Here is an 18,452-nt window from a genome sequence, read left to right on the forward strand (position 1 = left end):
CCGCCAGAAGGCCCTCGGCGTTGGACCTCAGTGTCCGGGTAGAACAATGGGGGTGAAGATGCTCCTTCAGGTATACTGGACCGAGGCCGTTTAGGGCTTTAAAGGTCAGCACCAACACTTTGAATTGTGCTCGGAAACGTACTGGGAACCAATGTAGGTCTTTCAAGACCGGTGTTATGTGGTCTCGGTGGCCGCTCCCAGTCACCAGTCTAGCTGCCGCATTCTGGATTCATTGTAGTTTCCGGGTCACCTTCAAAGGTAGCCCCACATAGAGCGCATTGCAGTAGTCCAAGCGAGAGATAACTAGAGCATGCACCACTCTGGCGAGGCAGTCTGCAGGCAGATAGGGTCTCAGCCTGCATACCAGATGGAGCTGGTAAACAGCTGCCCTGGACACAGAATTGACCTGCACCTCCATGGACAGCTGCGAGTCCAAAATGACTCCCAGGCTGCACACCTGGTCCTTCAGGGGCATAGTTACCCCATTTAGGACCAGGGAGTCCTCTACACCCACCCGCCTCCTGTCGCCACAAAACAGTACTTATGTCTTGTCAGGATTCATCCTCAATATGTTAGCCGCCAGTAGAGTGATCTACTGTGTAAATTCTAAAACAAAAAGTATACATGAGATTGTTTTTAACACCCTTTTCTGTGGTTAGGGCTAGCTTTTAAAAAGTTTATTATTTTCCTTTTCCTTGTAGATCATAAATGATTGACAAAGAAATGTGTGGGCTGGTATGCCAAGAAAGATTAAGCCAGTTTCTTAGATGAAACTGGTCAAAGAATGCTTTAGCAACTTATTAGTGACATATAAACCCATTAGTAGCTAAATTGTCAGAGCATTTTTACAGCAACCAATAGAGGCAATTTGCACACGAGAAGGGAGTACTGTGAAGATAACTGAAACTGTGTTTGACACTGTCAGGTCAGCACTTACTACTACTAAAAGCCAAACTGCCTTTTAAAGCTAACTTGTCTCATCAGCAGTGGAAACTGCTGTGGTAAAAGTTGTAGTTGTATTTGCAGTTTTCCTGTGCATGCATATTGCTTCTTTAAATTGCAGCCTTTAATATTTTATTGGAACACATCGTCACAACTTTTCCAGAGAAGTCAAAATGGCCTTTTCAACACCTCCTCCTGCAGCAGCTGCTGCCACTTTAATATGGCAGAAAGTGAAAGGATGGGCCACAATATGCCATGTGGCAAAAAACCAGTTTGGGATGGAAGGATAACACTGGCACTGTATTCTCCCAACTTGTGATTCCTATAAACTGGCATGCAGAAGCATAATGCCTCCAACAGTGCAAAGAAAGCTGCCTTATACTGAATCAGGTCATTTAGACATCTCATGGAAACATAATACAGTGGTACCTCAGGTTAAGAACTTAATTTGTTGTGGAGGTCTGTTCTTAACCTGAAACTGTTCTTAACCTGAAGCTCCACTTTAGCTAATGGGGCCTCCTGCTGCCGCGCCGCCGGAGCACGATTTCTGTTCTTATCCTGAAGCAAAGTTCTTAACCCAAGGTAATATTTCTGGGTTAGCGGAGTCTGTAACCTGAAGCATATGTAACCCGAGGTACCACTGTATAGCTGTTGTGGCTAGTCACCACTGATAGGCTTATCCTCCATGAAGTTGTATAATCCTTTTCTAAAGCTAATCAAGTTGGTGGGAGTGAATTTTACAGTTTTAACTCCGCGCTGTACTTTCATTTGCTTGTTTTGAATCTTCTAACATTCAGCTTGATTGGGTAGTCCTGTGTTCCAGCATTATGAAAGAAGGGAAAAATCTCTCTCTTCACTTTCTCCCAGCATTCGAAACTCCCATTGTTCTAGGCCCGTTTTGTGACAGGGAATTTCATTAATGCGAGCAGTTTCTGAGCTCTGGGAGCAGTACTGCGCCTAAGATTTCAGATTAAAACTGCCACTGCTAGAAAAAAAGGAGCTTTTTCTGCCTCCCCACTTTCAGCCACTGTCTGAGGACTGAAGAAGGGACCCTCGTAAGAATATTAGGAGGCAGGCAGGGGAAGTATGGCTTTGTTTTTGCAGTTTTCAGATGAGGACTAAACCACATGAAAAATGAATATAAGATTTTAGATGCAGTTCATTCATTTTCAGCTTTGTACTGTATTCTGGTTATTAAAAAAGTGTGCCTAGACATTCCATTGCGACGCCCATAACCTGGGTTTTAGGTGCCATTTAGCTCCTAGTTTTCATATCTCAGTTTCTAACACTGCTTTCTCCGTACCATGTATAATGTTAGTCTTGAGCTCTCATATGAAAACCCCTCCCAGAATATTGTGGCAGCAAAGTATTAGCTTCCCTAGTCGAGCTGGAAAGCCAAGGGCAGACATGTCAGGAAGCTATAGAAGACCTAAACACACACACACAAAGTCCCAAAATGTGGTTGCATCAGGTTTGTAAAGAGCCACTTGCAGTGCTTTCTTTTTTAAAAAGGTATTGGTACTCACCATTAAGTTGTTATAGTTAAGTGCCACTCTTTTAACAATGGGGGGGGGGTGGAAAGGTGCTGGTACTGCAAACCCTTGAGTACTCCCAGAAAAACACAACGCACTAGCCCAAAAAAATTCAATGGTTGCCTTGCTTAAAACTCCAAAAATGCCAGGAAAGAATTTGCAACCCGGGGCTGAAACGGCAATGCTAACTCACATCACCCCTGACCATTCACCATACTGGATGGGAATGGTGGGACTTGGGAGTCCAGCGAACATTTGGAGGTCCCATTCCTGACATTGTCTCCCCACCCCCTTTTATCTTCACAACAATTCTGTGAGACAGGTTTGGGCCAAGAGCTTGCGAATGACCCATTGAGCTTCCTAGCCAGCTAGGGAACAGAACCTTGGCCTCCCCAGCCCTTTCTCAAACATCCTTGCCACTCCTGCACCCTGCTGCCCTTGCACACAGCCCAGCCCTCGAACGAACCCCAGGCCGGATATTAAATGCCACCGAGTTTTTGCATCGCAGCCACGGGGATAATAAACGCGAACGGAGGAGCAGAACGTCCTACTATCCCCAAGGTTGCGCCCGCAGTTACTTCACCATCCAGCTGTCGATTCGCAAGGCGAGTCAGGCACGTAACTTGTGAATTCAATCTCTCTCAGGCGAAGAGGGAGGATCTTGAGCGACACAGATAGTGAGGATGAAAATAGGGGATATGACTGATCTCCTTAGAGTTTTCCTTCCTCTGATCAGCAGAGCTTCCCTCTAGCCCAGGGTTTCCCCGAACTTGGGTCTCCCGCTGCTTTTTTTGGACTACAACTCCCATCATCCCTAGCTAGCATGACCAAGGGTTAGGGATCATGGGAATTGTAGTCGTGTTCCCTTCTCTCCCCCCCCCCCAAAATCTGGAGACCCAAATTTAGGAAACACTGTTCTGCTGGTACTTATTTAACACACAAACACACACTTAAAAAAAGGAGGACCTGAGGTAACAGGTGAAGACTTCCGACTTACAGAGCCGCTGCCCGACGCCGGTCCGAGGCGACAATCCGAAGCCGAACGGTCTCCTCGCCGACTTGCAGCGCTAAGAAGTAGGTAGTTGTGAAAGGGGAGGAGCCGAGCGCCGTCGAGCTGCTCTTACCCGAAGATGGCTCCGGCCGGCGCCCGCGACGGGGAGCCGAAAGTGCGGCTCCTGAGAGAGGTAGAAGGCGGGCGTGGGCGAGGGAGCTCCGCCGCGTCCGTCCCCCTCAGCTCACCGAAGCGGGCAGCCGCTTCCCTCCCTTCCCCTCGCCCTCTCCCTTGCACACGCGGTCCGAGCAGTTGGAGGAGGAGGAGGAGGCGTAAGAAGAGGAGGAGGTTTCTTGAAGCGTAGGAAAAAGGAAGCGGCGGCGGCGGCTACGAGGTCTTCGCTCGCCGCGCTTGCAGGTTGCCGAAAGCGAGCGCTTGGGTTTCCCGCCGGCGCAGTCATGGCGCCTCCTGGAGGTGCTCCGCGCAAAGAGCGTTTCGCGCGTGCAGATGGTGCGGGTCATAGGAGCCGACCCCTAGGGGCCCGAGGTCCTTTCGTGCTCCCCCAATAAAATATTTGAGGGGACTAGAACCCCCCCCCCAAAGTTGATGGGCATTGCCATTTAAATTTTGTGTGTGTGTAGCATGTCATGTGATCGATTATGTGGGGCAGGGATTGCCTACCCCCCCCACCCCATGTTTTTCAAGTTGGCACCTCTGATGTGGGTGTAGGGTAAGATGTGGAGGAAAGCTGCTTCAAACTGTGTGGTCTTGGGCCTGAAAAGATGGAAGAGGAAGAGGATGCAACTCACACAAGCTGGCCTATCCGAACCATCAGTTGGCCCACTCTCTGGAACAGTCCAAACTCATAACCCTTTCCATTAGATTTTCACCTCCTCAAGCAACGGCCCCCTATTTATAGTTCAACCTTGATCCTAGGATTGTGATTCAATAATCCCCAAATGTGGTAGTCGGTACCACTTAAGCTATGACGTAATTTTGCTCACATCAGAGCAGACTTTTGTGCTTTCATGGTTGTGGCGGCATGTTCCTTTGAGGATAAGCATTAATATATGGCATTTCTCACCCTATACTGGATAGATCGCTCACTATAATTGAAAAGTGGGCACAATAAACATGGACCATTGAGGTGTCAAAATAGGCCCTAGGAGAGGGCAGGGTGGAAGCTCATACAGCTTTGGGAACCCTTTCCTGGGTAACCTGAATACTGACAAAGTGGGCAAACGGCCAACTTAGGAGGTCCAAGAATGCAGATTGTAAAAGCACTGGGCTGGACCCCAAAACCAAAACAAGGAACCCACTGAGTCTTCTTGACACCCTTGAACTGAACCCACCAAACCAGGGACTGCAGCTGGTGAGTCAGATTCAGTTGAGGGGCTGGTTTTCCCATGCTTCAGAGAAACCCATCACCAGCCTGAAGCTGATTAGACTGTACATATAAGTACTTTGTCTGCATAGATTTCCTGCTGCCATGGTTGTGAACCAATGCATGAATATACAGTAAGTACAAAGATTATACATTTTTTAACTTACTTCCCAAGTTGTTGCCTGTTTCTTAAGAAAGCAGAGCCAGCTTACTTCATAGCTGAACTTGCTCAAAACAAGGCTTTAATGCCTAATTTCTATGCTTCCCAGCATAACCGCTGCTCAGGAATGATGGGAGCTGTAGTCTAGCAACATATGCAGAGCCATAGAGATGCGGTCTGTAGGTTTTTTGTTGCATTCTATCAAGTAAATATGCTCCTGCCTTTCAGTGTTCTGAGCAATGAATTGAAAGGCATTGGAATTTTGGTATTCACTCTTACATAAGTGGAAATTATGAGTATAATTTAACCCTGCTGCTAGCACACGCACACAAAACTTGCAGGGAAGGAGAGAGAGAGCTTTTAAATGGGAAAATATTTCTATACTTGGCACCCCATAAAAGCTTTAATAAGCTAACATGAACTTTATTGAGAAATGGATGGATGGCTCTTGCGTCTTCATGCTACAATGTTATGAGAAATAAAGAAGTCTGTAAAGAACAGTCCTGTCCTTGTGTTTTTAAACACAGGCATGTGTTTGGTAGCAGATATCTGTAGCATGACAAGAAATGGATCATTCCATTAACAGTTCACTCATTAACAATAGTAGGAACCTAACCCAGAGGAAACACCTAATTCCTGCCAGCCAACCCACATTGTTTCTGCTGGGAAATCTTGTAAGGAAAATATGGCAACATTCTTCACTAAAAATAAAAGCAAGCTCTGCCTTTGATTCTTCCACCAAGGGTTTGGCTTTCTTGATCATTTTGGCATAGCATTTTAAGATGTGTACAATTACAGGAATACAATGCTTTTGTTTCCATCATGTTGTACAACAACAGAACATGTTCATAAATCCTAGTAAACAGAATTATATTCTCTTTCCCACATCAGCTGTATTCCATCATTTCAGACCCAAGAAGTAAATTTAGGTGTGTTGAGGTCAGTATATAGCCACATTCTTTATAATTTCACAAAAGATTCAGTCTGTGCTGCATTCTGTGATCCTTTCTGTGCTATTCTTCTAGATGGGGAACTGCGTATGAAGGCTTGGATTTCATTAAAGAGGTGCAAGCTGCCAGGCGCTCAGAATGAGGGACCACAAAGACAGTGGTAGTCTTATGATATATCGCTTTTTTACGCATATATACAGCCTGAGTCTGTGGAGGGGCTCACAGCATTAACAGCCCAGAAGGTCTTGCTTCTCCCATAGCTACAGCCTTGGATTCAAGCATGTCTTTCCTTCTTAGGCTTCTCCCTGCAGCCTGCTTCTAGCCCAGTGCGCTCGGTCTCTCTCTCTCTCTCTCTCTCTCTCTCTCTCTCTCTCTCTCTCACGCACACATGTGCGCACACACATACACGCAGAGGTTTTCTTCTTCTCAGACACTCTTCAACGCTTTCATTATCAGTGATTTCATTTAAAATATTTATACCTTGCTATTCAACAAAGCCAATCAAGGCTGCTTTTAATATAATTAAAATGATTATATGACTTAATAAAACCATCAAATAAGAACCAAAGAAACATAACAGTAGTTAAAATCATTAAGACTAAAAAGAGTAATCCAATTAAAGAGACTGGCTAATCCAGTTAAACAGCCATTAAATATCTAGCCTACTAAAAATGAGTTCATCCAGAGCCTAAAAGGTACTACTAACTTCAGCTTTGTTCCTCCAGATGTTGAAGTACAACTGCTGTCAGCTCCAGCCAGTATGGCCAATGGGCCAGGGATGACGGGAGGGCTAAAAGTTCCCTACACCTGCCTTAGAACAAGGGCCAAGCATGAGATGGGGGTCTGGAGAAGCAAGAATAGTGGTCCAGGCTGCAACTCCTTTACTATCAGTGGTGGGAAATTGAGGATTGCTTATAGCTCAGAACCAACATTTTACTGGAAACAAAGTGGAAGCCAATGACATTACTAAAGAATTGGTGAGATACAATCATTTCTTCCTTCTTCAGATTCTCAGCCTAGAACCAGATGAACTTTCCTAACACTCTTTTAAAGGCATGCCCACATAAAGCACTTTACAGTACCCAAATCTGTATGGAATCACATGTGCATATCACATCTATTAGGGTGAAAGTACACATTCAGCAAGGTGTCTATAATAATTTCATAAGTTAAAAAAAAAAACTTAGCAGAAGCTAGCCCACATTATTTGAACTCAGCCATCGGAAGGACACAACCATCTCCAGTGGCCTTCATTCTACAGCAACCAAACCCGCTGTCACTCTCGGAAATCTCTCACCACTCAAAGATTGGGGGAATTTAACAATAATCTAGACATGGTTCAACAGTATGTCACAAGACTGCCAAAGGAAAACTGGAAGTGATGCTACTATGCCACTATATCCTTGTCAAATACTTCTCTCCATCCTGGGAGCTTAAATTCATGAATAAATTTAGGAAACTTTGTGATACTTTCAGAGTTAGTTAACACACACAAATGGTTTCATATTGAGGATTATTTTTTTCTGTGTAGAGTTTCAAGTATGCATAACTATGTATAATCTGACCTCTAGTGACAGAAGTGTAGTACTTGCCAGGACAACAGGCTCGATAGTCATTTACAGTGGTACCTTGGTTGTTGAACAGCTTAGCTCCCATACAAATCGGCTCCTGAACGCAGCAAACCCGGAAGTGACTGTTCCGATTTCCTAATATTTTTGGGAAGGCGAACATCTGACGCAGCTTCTGTAGCTTCCGATTGAGTGCAGGAAGCTCCTGCAGCCAATTGGAAGCTGCGCCTTGGTTTTTGAACAGTTCTGGAAGTCAAACGGACTCCCTGAACGGATTAAGTTTGACAACCAAGGTACCACTGTATATTGATATGTGCATCCCAATCTCAGACCAGTGAGAGACTCCAGGGGTTCCTGCATTTACCCCATGTTTGGTTTCCTTGGAATGAAGTTCAGTGGAGACTGTGCTACCTTTAGGATATATGTCTGTCTTTATACATATATATGACCTGAGCATAGGATGAAGGGGTTCATAGCAATTACACTCCAGCTGATCTTGCTTCCCCTTTAAGTTTCCAGGGAAGTCCCAAACTCAGCTTTGGGTACAGCACAGAGCAGACACACCTCTCTGTCTCCAGCTTCCAGCTGCAGCCCAACCTCACACACATAACACTGGCTAATATTCTTCTACCTTTCAACTTGAGGTAGTTTCCCACTAGTTGAGCAGGGGTTACTCCCATTTGACTCTATGGCAACAGGACAGCCTCTTTCTAATGTTAATGGAAATACTTAACTGGCTGGCTAAGGTTATTCTATTGCCTTAACAAAGGAAATTGGTTTGGCTGGTGTCCTCTTATAGAGCTTACCATCCCCTCTACAGGATCATATATCTGGAAGGAACCCTTGAGTGTCATCCAGACTGACCCCCCCAAACCTATAAAACGATTGTGTCACATTTAAGAGCTACAGGTAACATAAAGGCTTAAAGGAAGCAGTTGACAAACTCAAAAACATTGCATGCACGTCACAGATCCTTTGTCTCTGCAAGCAAAGAGGTTCCTGTTTAGGACTGTGTTACAAAATTATAATTAAAATTATGCTGGATTCTGTTTATATATGACATTTTTCTATAAATACATAGATTTCATCCCGTAATACATGAGATAAAATTCCACTTTCAGACATTGGTCTAGATTTTAGAAGGTTGCAGGAAAGCATCAGAAACATATAATACATCACCAACTGACAACTAAACCTGTTCATGATCTTTTGCCTCATATAAAGCTCACATTAACTTTAGCTCTCATTAGCTTTTCAGAGAACAAAATAAAAACACTTGCATGATAAATAGGGGAAACCTCCTTAGAAAAACTTTTTGCCATCTGTAATGTCAAACAGACCTGCTTAACATTACCATTCATCTTATCTGACATGAAATACTATAATTGAGGAAAAAGTGATCTGTATATAATTATGTGTCTCCAATAATTGAATTTCTACTTTTTATCCCCAGATGTCTCAAAAGGTCTTGTAATGTAAGTTTTGTCTGGTCAAATGTTCAATGCCAGATGGTTGTGAATATCCCTCTCATTCTCCTTGGGTAATTATTTAAAAATCATTATCTATCTTGATCTTCATTAGTCATGAAGCAGACACTAATGGGGCCAGTGAGGTAAGAGGAAAGAGGAAGTCCTAAAGTGTACTCTCTTAAGAAATAAACCATTAATTCTTCTATCATTTAGAGATAAAGAAAACATCTAGTTTATGTTGAAGAGATGCCTGCTTGCCTGCATTGATAACATTTCATTTAAGGTTTAGGGTTGTCATCTGTTTACAAGGCAAAGCAATGATAATTCTGCTATATATCATGTCAATGGGGTAAAGAAAGTAGAAAACCAAGGGACTTCTTGGGATTGCTGTATAATCACAGGGATATTGTCACATTTTAATTATTTTAAATGGACATTTGGAGTTCAAAAACAGGTCCGTGGTCTTTATAGCCCCTCTTTACAGACCGATTCCCCCTTTAAAATTGATAGTATAACTATAGGTAACTTATACTATATACACACATATATAGGTTATTGAGATTGATATTTAAAACTCCAAAATCCAGGGTTCCCCGCTCCCCAACATAGACACACTCTCACACAGAGTATTGTGTTTATTTTTTAAGCTTAGAACAAAAGTGTGTAACAATTTTGATGTCTTCTATAGCAACAATATTTTCAAAGTCTATAATACATTCATTCCAACTCACCCTTTTAATCTGAAAAATAAATGGCTCTGCTGTAATGGTGGTATGTGACAGCAAGAGAATGGGAGCAGGTCCTAGTGTGGCAGTTAAGCCCCTGAAGATCATTTCATATGCTGCTACAGCTAAATTAATATTACCAAACTATACAGTTTTTGTAATCAAACTAGAAAATGGCTTGTGTTCGAGTAACATAAGGATTTACTGTACCGTATTACTAATTCCGAGTAAATTACATTATGAACACTTGCCACTAGATGGTGCTTGATTACTATGGTTGTCACATTTTCTACACAAAAATATGAGTACAAATGCAAATGTATAATTTAGCATCCTCAGGTATTTCTAGAGGTTGTAAGGAAAAGCTGCACAACAATATAGGTTGTTTAGTACTGTATACAGTGGTACCTTGGGTTACAGACGCTTCAGGTTATAGACGCTTCAGATTACCCAGAAATAGTACCTTGGGTTAAGAACTTTGCTTCAGGATGAGAACAGAAATTGTGCACCATCGGCGCGGCGGCAGCAGGAGGCCCCATTAGCTAAAGTGGTACTTCAGGTTAAGAACAGTTTCAGGTTAAGAACGGACCTCCGGAACGAATTAAGTTCTTAACCCGAGGTACCACTGTACATTCTATGAAGTTATATATTAAAAATGCAACACCTTTATAAATTAGGATCCATGTGTGCTTATGACGTATTAGGTAAAAAGGTAAAGGACCCCTGGATGGTTAAGCCCAGTCAAAGGTGACTATGGGGTTGCAGCGCTCATCTCGCTTCAGGCCAAGCGAGCAGGCATTTGTCCACAGACAGCTTTCCGGGTCATGTGGCCAGCATGACTAAACCACTTCTGGCGCAATGGAACACCGTGATGGAAACCAGAGCACATGGAAACGCTGTTTACCTTCCTGCCACAGTGGTACCTATTTATCTACTTGCACTGGTGTGCTTTCGAACTGCTAGGTTGGCAGGAGCTGGGACAGAGCAACGGAAGCTCACCCTGTCATGGGGATTTGAACTGTCAACCTTCTGATTGGCAAGCCCAAGAGGCTCAATGGTTTAGACCACAGCACCACCCGCGTCCAAATGATACCTTATGATGTATTAGCAATGTATCTGCACAGAAATGTCTCAATCTTCCCTCAAAGCCTAGACTGTAATGCTGTAGCTGGATCACCTGGCTGCTGCAAGACGGTAAGAAGGGGGAGGAGGAGGAAAGACATGGCACACTGCTGTAAAGAGGGCAGATTACTACATCATATGCAAGGATGTACTTTTGGAATCTGAGTGGAAATGGCTGGATCCTGGGGGCTACAGTGCTGTAAGGTAGGTGGTACCATTGTCGTTTACAGCAAGGGAAGATATTTGTTGTTTCTATTGAAGGGTAGAAGAAAAATATCTTAAATAAGTTAAACATAAATTCAAGCAAAGGGCCTTGGGCATGCACATTTAGGATTGCATCTGATGTTAGTCATTATAATGGTTATGGGGTTGCTCGTGCGTAAGTTGCCGCCACTCCTGGCTAGGTGGCCTGGTTAAACCTTTCCTGACTGGACAGCCCCTCACTTCGTGGCTGTTCAGTCGCTGGCAGAATCCGACAGTGGGCGTTTCTTCAACCTTTTCCAACATAAAAGTTCTTTGACGCCCAGTCTCCTCCTAGCCTCCCTGCGCGGAAGCCTTCTGTGCAGGGTGGGTGTGGGTAGCGGAGGACCTGTGCTCTCCCTGCTGGTGTCCAGTGAAGAGTCTCTGAGCCTGCTCTCCGCTTCCCCCATTGGCTTCCCTCCATCCCTGGTGTCGCGCTGATTTTCTTCCCCAACAGGAGACCTGCCTCTCTCCCTACTTGGTCTCTCTCCATCTCGAGCCCCTCCTCCTCCTCTCGTTCCGATGGCAGTTCCCTGACAGTCATACTTAGGGTTGACCCACTTAAATTACTAGTCACTTGTATTAATTTCAATGGGTCTACCACTCTATGAACAACTTTGAATACAACTCTTACATTCGGCCCATATAACTGTTTTATTAATAGTCATCTAGTATATAGAACCAGTGAAGTGGCCACAAAAATGAATGCTCCTGATAATCATATGGGATCTGAAACACTGTGTGTTTCCCTGTACTAGAGATGGCCCTGTGAAAAGACTGCACAACCTTGAGTTGAAAGAGGAGCCTAATGAAAGGCTAACAGAATTAACCACAATTCTTAAGAAGCACACCAGAGATATAATATATTGAATTTGAATTATTTTTAGCCATTTATTATTACATAGAAAGTATTCACACAATTTTCAATGTGGATAATTTTTTGTTAATGCAGGAATTTATGGATAAATGCCTTTTTTACAGTGTGATCCTGAAATGAGTTCATTTCCAGGTATATGCACGTGCGTTTATTTAGATATAAAGGTAAAGGTAAAGGTACCCCTGCCCGTACGGGCCAGTCTTGACAGACTCTGGGGTTGTGCGCCCATCTCACTTAAGAGGCCAGGGGCCAGCGCTGTCCGGAGACACTTCCGGGTCACATGGCCAGCATGACAAGCTGCATCTGGCGAGCCAGCGCAGCACACGGAAACGCCGTTTACCTTCCCGCCAGTAAGCGGTCCCTATTTATCTACTTGCACCTGGCGGTGCTTTTGAACTGCTAGGTTGGCAGGCGCTGGGACCAAGCAACGGGAGCGCACCCCGCCGCGGGGATTCGAACTGCCGACCTTTCGATCGGCAAGCCCTAGGCGCTGAGGCTTTTACCCACAGTGCCACCTGCGTCCCTTATTTAGATATACAGTATTTTAATTACAGAAAAATGCAGTAAAACTGGTCTTTTATTAATGAAGTTGCCAACATCCACAAAGGTGGAGCAAAATATTCTCACAGCACTGTAGGCCTGGGAAGGGTGGAATCTTAGATCATAAAGTTGCCTCATAAGGGTGGGGTTCTAGTGCTTAGTACATCAGCAAATGAAATTATATAAACGAAGCTATAAATCTTTTTTAACAGCTCAGCTGTGGATTTAGTGCCAACAATTCTGATCACTTGTAATTTGACTATACAACCAAGTTAATACTGCTATCGTAAGAACATATTTTAAAATTCTCTTCCTTTCTTTTTAAATTTTGCTGTCTTCAATGTATTTTTTTTAAAAAATAAAGAAAGCCACAATAATTACCGATGCTGCTGCTGAACAATTAATTTTGGAAAGAAATACAAATCAATCCTTTCTATTCAGAATACAGGTCTATAAAGCACTTTTATTGTTAGCCGTTTAAAGACCATCAGCTAAGATGCAAATTAAGTCTAATTAATCACCATGTCCTGAAAATTTAGCCATATTGAGATTCATCACCACATCCCAACTTAACATTTTCTCTCTCTCCAAAATTCCATACTGCCTTCAATGTAAATATTATCAGGGTGACTTAGACGGTACAAACAATAAATATAATACATAAACAAAGCAGCACAATTAAGAAGACCCTATCACCAGTCAACACCCATATTATACCTGGTGCTAGGATACATTGCAGGAGAGCATCAGATTATGATCGCAGTGCCCAACAGGCCTATGTAGAAAAAGGTTTTCCTTCAAGCATCCTGGTTAACAACCCATACAGGCTTTGAATTGTGCAAGGAAATGAAGCCATGGTCAGTTGATAATCAATTATATTTAAGACAACTATATCAATGTTCCCACCTACTGATCCTGTTCAAAAACCTTGCAGCTGTATTTTAAACTAGCTGAAATATTTGAAGAGTTTTCAAAAGCAGTTCCATGTACAAAACATTGCAGCAATATAACCAGGAGGTTATCAGGACATGTATAACTGTTGTTGGGTTATCTCTATGGAGGAAAGGCCACGCTGGTGTGTCAGTCTTTACTGAAGGAAGAAATTCAACTATTGACACCATTTAGAACATGTTGAACTCCACTTCCCTGGTCAGACCAACCACCTAACAACAGTACCTCAATCTTGTTGGGATTGAGCTTCTGTTCATTGGTCCTCCATCCTAACTATTACCATTTACAGGGACCTGTTCAGCACTTCCACTGAACAATGATACAAAAGCTAATCAGTCAGTTTTGACAACACTTCAGTCCAAATGCCTGGATAACCTTCCCCATCAGCTTCATGCAGTGACTGTCAATTTAATTGCTCTTGTTTTCTTCAAGTGGGGAGGGGGATTTAAAATGGCAGGCACTTCCTTCACCAGTGAAGGGGCTTTTCAGTGAAGGGGCTTTTTACTGTCTACCTGAAAGTAAAGAGGGATGGACTGTGGTAGCACCCTCCACAGTCAAAGAACTACAACACAAAAGACCCTGTCCTGCATTCTTATCAGTCTGGCATCTTAGAACCTCAGACAAAGATAATATAGGCAGGTTAGCATAGGAGGCGGCAGTCTTTCAGATATCCTGGCCCCAAGCCTTTTAATGATTTATATATATATGAGCAACACTCGTGAGTTGAGCCTAGCCCAGAAACACATTTGAAGCTAGTACAGTTGAATAAGCTCAGTGTTATACTGTCTGTAAATTGCACACCAAACAGCAATTTGGCTGCAGCATTTTGCACAAGTTGCACTTTCCTAATATGTACACATCAAAGACAATCCTATGTAGAACATGCTGCAGCAATCTAAATGAGGAATGACTAGTGTGGGCTGTGGATCCTCCCTGGATTCAAATGCAAAATGTGGTGTCCAAGATAAGGCAGATAGAGGTGATTTTATCCTTCAAATGCTTAGCAGACCTATTTGTATGCCCCCATCTCCCCTCGTGGACAAAGCTCTAAAACTCCTGAAACATTTGGAAGTGGCCCACTGAGCAATGGATACACTATGACCAACACAGTGTTGCTGCCACTGTGTCCCCACTGTGGAAGGATGTGTGGATCCAGAATAGGCCTCCACAGTCACTTACGGACTCACTGTTAAAACCGTATTTATGGAAGACAATCTTAGCTACGAGTGATCACCAAAGAAGAAAGAAGTTGCTGCCACTCACCAACACAGAATAAGCTCAATAATGAACTCTTACTGATGTATGACTGTACTTGTATCAAGGTTTCTGACACTTGTGCTTCCAGCATCCCTTCCTTCTTCATAGCTCCAAGCTCATTGGTAATCCAAGCAGCCAACTGAGCTTTGGACAGCAAAAGATGATTTGGAATGCTTCAACAGCCTGAGTCAGCTCTGTAGAATAGATTACAACTATTGATTAAGGAATGTCCAGCTACCAGGAACTAAGAGCTTCTGAACAAGAACATACATATTTAGACTGAGATCAGTGTATCAGTCATGCTCCATCACCAGCGCATGAGAAAAAAGAGTCAGCAAGAACAGCAACGGTTTAGAACCTGAATTATACTGCATATTTACAAAAGGTTTGTACACTCGTGGTTAAACATTCAAGCTGAACAACCCTGCAAAGTTTACATAACTTTTAAAAACATGGGAATAGAACAAGCACCACATCCAGTGAGCACCCAAGCATTTCCTTCTTAAAAACAGAGTTGTGTTTTTTGAAAGGATACTTATTGAAATTCCAGAGGGGACTATTTATTCTCCCCTCCCCCCGCTTCCTTGTGTGCAGTGTATGTAATACAAAATAATAAAATAAATTAAATTAAATTAAAAAAAAGTATATTGAAATAGTGCTAATTTTTAAAGGTCTGAATGTCAATTTATCAGTTAATTCACCACTGAAGGTACGTACCAAATTCTGTAACTCATAAAAGACTTTATTTAAGGGTTTAGCTAAACACTTGAATGCATAAAAGAGCATGTTTAGACATGTTGATAACTTGTGTCTGGAGAGTTGGGAGGCAACAGTTTCCTATTTGGGAAGCTAAACAAACTTTTGATATAGTCCTCTTACATGGCTGTATGACCTCAAGATATATGTAGGTGCAGTTTGTTTGAAAGTGCACTCATGTAAAAATGGTAGCATTGTGTCATCAGAGAAAGATTAAGAGAATTTGTAGCCTAGCTTTCATCCCGATAGCCAACTTTTTCATGCAGGATATATGTTGTGATATGGGAGTAATTTCAAACTGGTCCAGCTCACACACATGAATTCTGAGGTGGTCCAATAAGTTGTGATAGCTGTGTCAAATCAGCAGAGGTAGAACTGGGGCTTTTAAACTACTGTTAATTTCCTATTTTAAAAAATTACTCTGCAGCTATACTATTGTAGCCAAAATCTATGCTAATATGTGGCTGTTATTTTTGTTTATTTAAAAAGCTAGTTATACACACCCCATTGCAATCTGTCTGAAGGGAGGTTAAAATGATTAAACAATAAATTGTGGTCAATTATAGCCACATTATATTGACAATTTTGGAAATTATACGGGGGTTAGGAACATGACCAAAGTTAGAAAAATCAATTTCTTTCTATTCAAGTCAGATGGATAATATGCACAGTCAACCAAATGATACAGCTAGTGTGCACATTGTCCTGTTCTTCTTGGCTATTTTGAAATATGGAAAAATGATCCAAGAGAAGTAATTCAATTTAGCTGGATAAAGATGGACAGTTCTAACTTAACATGTCTGTCATTCACTAATTATTGTATCATGTGCACAGTCTCCACACTATACTTTGCCAGGGGTGTATACAACTGAGGAACTCTTTCTCAATAACATTTCATCCATTTCCTTTCTTCTAGGACATATCACAGAAAAGTAGACTGTACGTATATAATTGAATAAAATTACCGCCAATGATCATTCACAGCATTTACAATCTTTTTCACATTTATTCACACAAGAGCTCAATGCAGTAGACTATATGTCATGTTAAAGAGTATGGAGAGAGATCCATATCTGCCTTGGACATCTAGTCCTAAACAAAGTAGGATTTCCCAAATACAAACCCATCAATTTATGCCCTGTATCAGCCTGATCTAGAACATTTGCAAAAGAGGAACATTCTTCTTGTAGACTCCAGCCAGCCAGAATAGGAACCTTACAGCACTGTTCAGGACTCTGGGGAGCGGGTTTCAGAAGGGGAGAGAGAGGAAGAAAGGACATCCATTTCTCCCCAATGTGCTATTCTGGAGTAGGAAATAGCTCGTTTCTTTATTCTCCTGACTGAACCATTATTCTAATCTACAGTATAGTGTAGGAAGAGGTTTTTTTAACTCAGGGAAATCATTCCTCCCCCATTCCCCCTCCTGAAATACTTACTAGAACTTGTAAGGGGCTTCAGCAGACCAATTCTTCTTCCTTACTTCCCACTTCAACTGACACTCTTAGTCTTAACAGTTCAAGTCTCAACTGCTCTCATCCATAAACTCAAGTTGATTGGAGTCTATCTGCCTTACTTACTTTGTGAAACTTCCCTGTGGAAAATAATGGAGAAATCCAGAATTTTTGCATGACTGATTTGGCAGAGGGATGTCTACCTTACTCCAACAAAAAGGTAGCAGCAAACACAGAATTCCATTATTTGGCATTTGGTGTGATACTGGTAATTCTATCTCCAAACAATGGTCTGAGTTACTCAAGAAAGTTTTATATCTCCAGGCTCAACTGTCAGCAGTGTATCATAAATTCAGGAAGTTCACAGTCCTTTTTGGCTTATTTCTTTTAATTTACTTGAATACTTGTGTGCCTAGGAGTTCCCTAATAATACAGAAATCACTACCTTGGTTTGGGATAATCCTGTTTTGCATCTGAATTGATAAGGCATTGAGGCTGCTATCCTGTATCTGTTTACCTATGGGAAAGGACCCATTACCTTCAAGGGTGCACACTTCTGAGTAGACAAGTACAGGAATGCATCATCAATCACACAATTTCACTACAGTCAAACCTCAGTTGTCGAACGTAATCCGTTCCAGAAGACCATTCAACTTCCGAAACATTTGACAACCAAAAACTGAAAGCGGAAACTCAAAACAGAAGCTGCGTAGCATGTTCGGCTTCTGAATATCATTCAAAAACCAGAGCAGTTACTTCCGGGTTTTTGGCGTTGGGGGAAAACGTTTGAAAATGGGGCTGTTCCAGAAGTGAGGTTTGGCTGTATTAGGAGAAAGCAGTACTGTTGAAAACAGAAGGCTGGATTATCTTCATATTAAGAGTTCCATCCTTTATCAGTGCTCAAAAAGAACAAAACCCTGTACAGTATTGTCAAGAGGGCTTGCTTCTAATGTGCTTGTAGGACTGATTGCAGCTTTAATTGGTGGGGCTTCCTCAGGGGTTAGTCTGTAAAAAGAGAAGTAAAAAACAAGGAAAAGCCCATTTCCTACACGCCTGCCCTGTGGAATACCCTCCCATAAGATGTCAAGGAAATAAAACAACTATCTGACTTTTAGAAGACATCTGAAGGCAGCCCTGTTTAGGGAAGCTTTTAATATTCGATGAATTATTGTATTTTAATATTTTGCTGGAAGCCACCCAGTGGCTGGGGAAACCCAGCCAGATAGGCAGGGTATAAATAATAAAATTATTATTATTATTACTACTACTACTACTACTACACCCTACGAGCTCTAAACCTGTAATTCCGCATTTTCTAGAGCATTGTCGGGTTAAGGGTGGTGCAAGCGGTTCCCCTACCCAGGGTGCCAAGCCAAGAGGGTGCAAACAAACATTTTTTATAAAAAAAAACCACCCCAATATTTATACTGGTACCTACTCCAAGTTGGGGAGGGCGCCCCATTTTGTCCCCTCGCAGTGTGCCATATTACCAAAACCCGCCCCTGACTAGAGCTGGGCTGGCCTGGCCTTGCCTTGT

The 18,452-nt window shown here is 42.5% G+C and overlaps 1 protein-coding gene and 1 long non-coding RNA gene across 3 annotated transcripts in view; both read right to left on the minus strand.

The window, feature by feature from the left end:
* The window catches only part of TEC (tec protein tyrosine kinase), a 61,633-nt gene extending 57,726 nt beyond the window's left edge, over positions 1-3,907 (minus strand). The window contains exon 1 of one of the 2 annotated variants that reach the window (XM_053404144.1): positions 3,599-3,907. The gene's annotated coding sequence lies outside the window, so the exon portion shown is untranslated. Of the gene's footprint in view, positions 1-3,471 lie in introns of both variants that reach the window. The other variant, XM_053404143.1, reaches the window with a different exon arrangement.
* Positions 3,908-14,738: 10,831 nt separating this feature from the next.
* LOC128420484 (uncharacterized) lies at positions 14,739-18,185 on the minus strand. The gene is made up of 2 exons (XR_008332052.1): positions 16,901-18,185; positions 14,739-14,902 (listed from the first exon to the last, which is right to left on the minus strand). It is a non-coding gene; the product is annotated as an uncharacterized LOC128420484 (long non-coding RNA).
* Positions 18,186-18,452: the final 267 nt, after the last annotated feature.

The sequence above is a fragment of the Podarcis raffonei genome, chromosome 9 (assembly GCF_027172205.1).
Source record: "Podarcis raffonei isolate rPodRaf1 chromosome 9, rPodRaf1.pri, whole genome shotgun sequence".
In the NCBI taxonomy this organism is placed as follows: Eukaryota; Metazoa; Chordata; class Lepidosauria; order Squamata; family Lacertidae; genus Podarcis; species Podarcis raffonei.